Genomic DNA, 7,077 nt, shown 5'->3' with positions numbered 1-7,077 from the left:
ATTTTCTTCAACAAATCCTTTAGGTTATTCAATGAAAACTTCTTCTTCTAATATTCCATTCAAAAATGCAGATTTGACATCCATTTGATATATTTTGAAGTTCTTGAAAGTAGCATAGGCCAACAATGTTCTTACTCCTTCAAGTCTAGCAACAGGTGCAAAAGTTTCACCATAATCAATTCCTTCTTCTTGTGCATAACCTTTGCAAACTAATCTTGCTTTGTTTCAAATGACCTCCCCTTTTTCATTTAGCTTGTTTCTGAAAATCCACTTTGTACTGATTACATTTTTGTCCTTTGACCTTGGGATTAGTGTCCATGTGTCATTCTTCTTCATTTGATCAATCTCTTCTGTCATAGCATTTACCCAATCTTCATTGTTAAATGCCTCTTTTACTATTCTCAGTTCAAATTCAGATATCAAACATGTGTTCTGTCTCAATTTGTTCCTTGTCATCACTGGATCATCCTTATCTCCTACAATCTGACTTGGTGCATGATGTCTTCTGACATACTTGGCTAATACAGGCTCGGTAGGCTCTGTATGATCTTCTTCATCACTCGGTAACTAGATATTTTCTTCATTTTCTTCAACTGTTTTCTTGGTAGGACTTCTTGGTTGCACATAGACAAATTCATCATAGTCTTCTGGTTCTTTGGAATTTCCTTCATCATTTCTTTCTACAAATTCATCAATTTTCACATTTACACTTTCTACTATTTTGTTAGATGATTTGATCAGACATTTAAATGCTTTGCTTCTAGAAGAATATCCTAGAAATGTTCCTTCTTCACTTTTATGATCAAACTTGCCATTTCTATCATCTTTATGAACATAGCACCTACTTCCAAAGATTTTAAAATAACTATCATTAGGTTTCTTATCATACCAGATCTCATATGGTGTTTTCAAAGTACCTTTCTTCAATTGAACTTAGTTCAAGGCGTAAACAACTGTGCTTATTGCTTCTCTCCAAAATGTTTGTGGCACCTTCTTCTCAATAATCAATGTTCTAGCACAATCCACAATAGATCTATTTCTTCTTTCAGCTATTCCATTCTACTGTGGAGTTCTCAGTGCAGAGATTTGTCTTTTAATACCATGATCATTGCAAAATAAGTTGAACTCATTAGATGTGAACTCTCCTCCTCTATCTAATCTAAGACATTTCAATTGTCTTCCTGTTTCATTTTCAACTCTTTCCTTGTACCATTTAAACATTTGAAAAGCTTCTGATTTTTCTTTTAAAAACATTACTGACATCATCCTTGAATAGTCATCCACAAATAATATGAAATACTTATCACCATAATAACCTTGAACTTTCATAGGACCACAAAGATCAATGTGCACTAGATCTAAAATTCCCTTGGAAGTGTAAGACTTACTTGTAAAGCTTGATCTTGTCATCTTACCCATCTGGCATCCTCGACACATAGCATTCTTAGGTTTTTCAAGACTCGATAGACCTCTTACTCTATGCTTCTTACTTATCTTGATTAGGTTATCAAAATTTACATGACAAAACCTCTTATGCCATAGCCAGGTATCATCAATCTTTGCATGCAAACACTTATTCCGAGTTGAGTCAAGGTGAAATGTATTACCTTTTTTTGTGTCCTGGTAGCAGCTAACTTTCCATTCTTGTCATTAACTTTTATAATTCCTTTCTGAAATTCTATCGGTAACTTGTGTTGTTTAGCTGTGCTACACTCAACAAATTATATTTCAAACCTTCAACCCAATAGACATCATTGCATCTTGCATTATCAAGAAGTGTTATAGATCCTTTACCTCTTACCGAACATGGTGCATCATTACCAAATCTAACATAGCTTCCATCATAATCTTCTAACATAACAAACTTGTGTTTATCTCCTATCATATGATGTGAGCATCCACTATCTATAATCCAAGAATCATTAGTGTTTATGTGAGACATTAGGTCTTTTTCTTCATACCTTTCTTCATCTAATCCATCCTTGATAGCCACATAAACAACTTCCTCTATATCAGTCTCATCTGATTTATCATCGTTAGATTCCTCATCAACTAGTAAGCATGTCTTTCTATCTCTTCTTCTAAAGTCTCGGTGTCCTCTGTAATAGTTATCTTTCTATCTGTCATCTTGGTAATCTCTCTTTTTAGTTTAATCTTTGTTAGGATAGTTAGAAGCCATATGTCCAATCTTATCACAATTGAAACATTTCAAAGGTAGTTTTCCTTTATACTTACCTTTGCCTCTCGGTGACCTTTTGGCCAATAGTGCTTCAAACTCTTCTTGCTTTCTGATTTCTTCATATAGTTTGTGTACTTCTTCCATGTTCTTCCAAAATATTTCACTTGCTCCACTATGATCTCCTTCAGAGTACTTATATTTTCTTTCATTGTAATCATTAGGTTCATCAAGATGAAAAGAACTAAATGTAGATTCAACTTTATTTATCGAAGATCCACTATTATCAAAATTACTTAACTCAAATGCATGTAGCTTACCAATAGTAGCATCCAAGGAAACTGGCATATTAGGTACAGACCTCAATTCATTGATTGTTGAGACTCAGATTGCATAAGCTGGTAGAAGGGTTCTTAACAACTTGTTATATCTTTTTCTTCAATAGTTCCACCCGCTCCTTTGATTTGATTGACAATCTCCTTTGGTCTTGTACTATACTGAGTTATGTTCTCACCTTCATTCATCCTCATAGATTCAAGTTGTCTTCTTAAATTGTCTACTTTTTCTCTTTGAACATGTTCTTCTCCTCCATATACTGATATGAGCTTATTCCACATTGCCTTTACATCATTGTAGCCTTCTAGATCATTAAACTTTGAATTGATCAATGCAGATGTTTTTTCAATCATTGCTTGAATATGTTCTTGCTTCGCCTTTATCTCTTCCATAGTCAATGGATAGGTGCTCGGTGTGACAAAATCATTCTCTAGATAGTATACAACATATTCTCCAACTCTTGATAGATGTAGCTTCATCCTTTTCTGCCATGTATAGAAACTTGACTTGTTCAACTTCGGTGCATCCCTCTTATACATCTTTGGAACTTTAACTCAAGTGCCTTTAAACTTTCCTTTCATAGCCCAAAGCTCTGATATCAATTGATAGTTCTGATACTTAATATAAGTATAGATCCAACAGCCAACAAGATGAGAAGGAGGGGGTGAATCATACAAACTTAATCATCCATAAAAACATCAGATTCAACCTTGGTAACATATATATCAGTCATATAACCAAAACTGTCAAACATGCAAACTTAAAAGCATATGAACAATATAAACCTCATAACACTAGATTTAACATGGAAACCCAAATAGGGAAAAACCACTATGGGATTTCCGACCCACTAAGAAATATACTCTTCTAGAGTATGCTCGGTTAAAAGCAAATCCTATTAAAGATTACAAACACATTGCTAGATGTGACCCGGTTAAGGAGTTTCCCTCAGATCTATTAGGATCTTCACTTTGTTAGAAGTGACCTTGTCAAAGGATTTCAAACACTCAATTAGAATGTCACCTTGCTAGAGGATTTACATATAAGACTATTAAGTCCACTCGGTTAAGAGACTTTCTATCACTTTCTCAAAATAACAGTAATACAATCTATCCGCAACTTCACATCTAAAATGCTAAAGCAGATTCCTATTTGTTCAATACAATTTAGACATAGAACTAATCTTGTCTATCTGTTGGGCTTCTATACTTTGTTATTTTAACAGGCCTTGAAGCTTCTGTGATCGATAATCACTATGTAGCGTCCTTGTGCATACACTTGCTCGTATACATTGTTTATCAATAGTTTCCTATTTATAAACAATTAGGTAACCGCTTAATCTCCATGATCACATTTCCCATGATCAATCATAGCCATCAGATCTTCAATCTTGTCCAGGTTCAATGCATCTTTCAATCTGAAAACATTTTACCCCACCTTGGAACTTGCATAATAGTCTTGGAACTTGTGCCAGGGTATTGCGGTTCAATCTGAGCTGTAGATCTTCATGCTAACTTTCCATTGCCTTAGATATGTTAACAAACTTCTTCCACAGCTTACCAATAGTTGATCCGCTCTAGCTCATTAGCTTCTTTCATTAAATACCACATGAAAATATTTAATGCATTCTGTTATAGCTCAATTACAACTCAGTAACAACTCGGTTAATACTAAACTTCACTTGGTAGACATTCTGCCTTCATTAACCAATAGCGATAACCTTAGGGTTTACCGACTAGGTTCTTTGCCTGATAACATAGTATAGTACTAACCTTTACATTTTTACAACATATGTATGATGTTAAAACAATCTAAAACATCATGATCTCATCATTGTCTGACTCGGTAGTAGTTGCCCATTGAATACCTTATTCATCCCTTTACTCATCCTATTCTTTCCTGTGTCTTTTACCGACTTCTTTATAATCTTCATATCATACTTCTCAAGATATGGCAACATCATACTAAATTAGAAAATCAATTTCTTGACATCAATGACAAAATAATAATATCAAGATAGTAAAACATCTTTAATCAGTTATATCCATAATCATCAACAACCTTCTCAATATCCTTATTGAAATGCCAACAATCTTTCATTGTCTGTTATAATGCAATATTGCTAACACTATATTACAACATACCCTATATATGTTAGTACACTGTTTCAAAGAATTTTTAATAAGAAGAAGTTTATCCTCAATTTTCCTCTTCTCTATCTCAATGATTTGATCAAAAGCGACTCTCTTAGCCAAAGTGAATCTTTCAAGTGCTTGCTGGTAAGAGATCTCCTATAATAACTAAAAATATTTTTAGATGTGCTTTGTTATTACCTTAAGCTTGCAAGAAGAGCTCTCTTTATTCTCAATCTTACATTCTGGGACCAAACTATGCAAAATTGTTATTGACTGATCTATTATCCCCTTATCTATGGATCCCTCCTTCATTAGTTTTTGAGCAGCCATCATCATTAGCTCTGTGGGAACTCATCTCCATGATGGATTTTTCTCAACTCGAGAAGTGTCAATTTTCAACAATGATGGGCTGCCAACTGGTACCTTATCAAAGTCCCATGTTCTCTCTAGTGATTTATCCTTTATTGCCTCCTCACTTGCACTAGTGGTTTTGCCACTTGGTGTAGTTTGTGCAACTATCGATTCCTCTCTAGGAACAATATCCTCAACCTGTACATTAATATCCAGGGGACAATTGTCCTCAATGTTAGTATCCTATACAATTTTCTTAGTAATAACCAGTGTCTCAGTATGTGTCTATACATTTGTGATAGCCAGTCACTGAATTTCTAATATCTTGATGATCTTCAAAACTATGGGTGGAGTACCCATAATTAATTTACCTTTCCCTTCAACCGGTGTATCTACAATCTCAGTTTTGGTCTTTGGTGAACTGAAAAATCCTCTGTGTTCTCCCAAAAAAATTATCCAACCCTTTTGAGTTTCCTTTATCACCTCATTCATTCTTCCTAACATCAGACTAGTTATTTTGTGTTTGTTGTTAAAAACCTTTCTATCAGTAGCCTCAATTGTCTTCTCCATCTCATTTGGAGATATAGAAACACAAATAGCTAAAAGTTCCTACATCTTAATGTGTTTGTCTTCTTGCATTGTAAATAACCTTCTACCATCTAACATGTTATATAACTCTATTGGTATTTGATTTTCTATCTCAATTGATGATTTCTTATAAATATCTAAATATATGAGGATTTCTTCCTGTACTTATCTCTCTTGATCAACTTCTAACTTATCATAATAAAATTCAAAAAAATTTCAGCATTCCATCCTTAGTTATTTCATCAACAATTTCAACACAAGGCTTGGGAAAAATAATGGTTATATTACAAGTCTCAAGTGCCAAATAAATGTCACTTTTCTTTCTCCTCCTAGTAGTATCAGATGTAGCTGATAGTGTGGCCTTAGGTGCCTACTTTTGTGCTGATAATTTGATGGTGACCTTTATAACTGGTTATTTCTTTGATTTCACCTTAGGTCTTCCAATTTCTTCCTCACAACCCTTTTGAATGCTAATGGAGTGTTATCCTCAGACTTAGAATCAATAGTCATAGGTTCAATGTGAACTACCAGATCCTTCCTCTTTCTCCCTTTCTTTGGGACAACATCAATAAGAGCCTTAATATCTTTTGAAACTTCATGTACAAACTTGCTTCCCTTATCTTCCTGTTTTGCCCTATTCTTTAGGTTGAACTCAATTTCAACTTCAAGAGTCTTTTTCTATGTAGTTCCACAAGGTTTTTCTATTTCATCTATATCTACATCAAGTAGAATTTTCACATATGCATCAAGAATTAATGTATCTACCTCATATCCCATTTCTTCTATCCAAATCTTTCAAGGCTTGACTACCTCCATGAGGGTCTCATCTTTCTAGACCATGAAACATATGTTGGTAGAGTATTTCTCCACTATATGATTAGGTACTCTTATTGTAGACCTCATATATTTCTGAAATGCCTTGAAGTAACCCCATACCTTATCATTTGTATCATTCACGATGTATAACATTAAGCAGACTAATTGATTTCCATATCAAAAGGTTCCCTTCTTCTCACCTTTAATCTTCCCTAAATTAATCAATAACTCCTCAAGCATCCAACCATAAAGATCTAACTTGATATTTTCTCTCATCATACTATATGTAGCCAAAATTCATGAACTTGAAACTGAATTTAGTTGGTTAGATTGAGTTACCCTATAGCCTATAACCATGCTTCCAAAATTGATGTCAGTGTCGGTGATAGTGCAGACCTTCATTGATCCCTTGTCGGATTTGGCACTAGTGATCTTCTTTATGAAGTCATTTGACACTTTCTTATATGGATGTTGCCCGATCGATGACAACCCAGTAATTGTTAGGATGGCTTCCTTAGTGATTTTGTAGGGTCTATCCAACCATATGAATTCCCCATGTACTCTGGTCAATACATATCTGACTATTTCATCCTCAAAATCCACAATATCCAGAATATCAGTGAACCCTAGATCTTCAATGTGTTCATATGCCAGTTTAATCTTACCAAATTCTCA

The sequence above is a fragment of the Cryptomeria japonica genome, chromosome 11 (assembly GCF_030272615.1).
Source record: "Cryptomeria japonica chromosome 11, Sugi_1.0, whole genome shotgun sequence".
Taxonomy (NCBI): domain Eukaryota; kingdom Viridiplantae; phylum Streptophyta; class Pinopsida; order Cupressales; family Cupressaceae; genus Cryptomeria; species Cryptomeria japonica.
Note: the sequence above shows the minus strand (reverse complement) of the source record.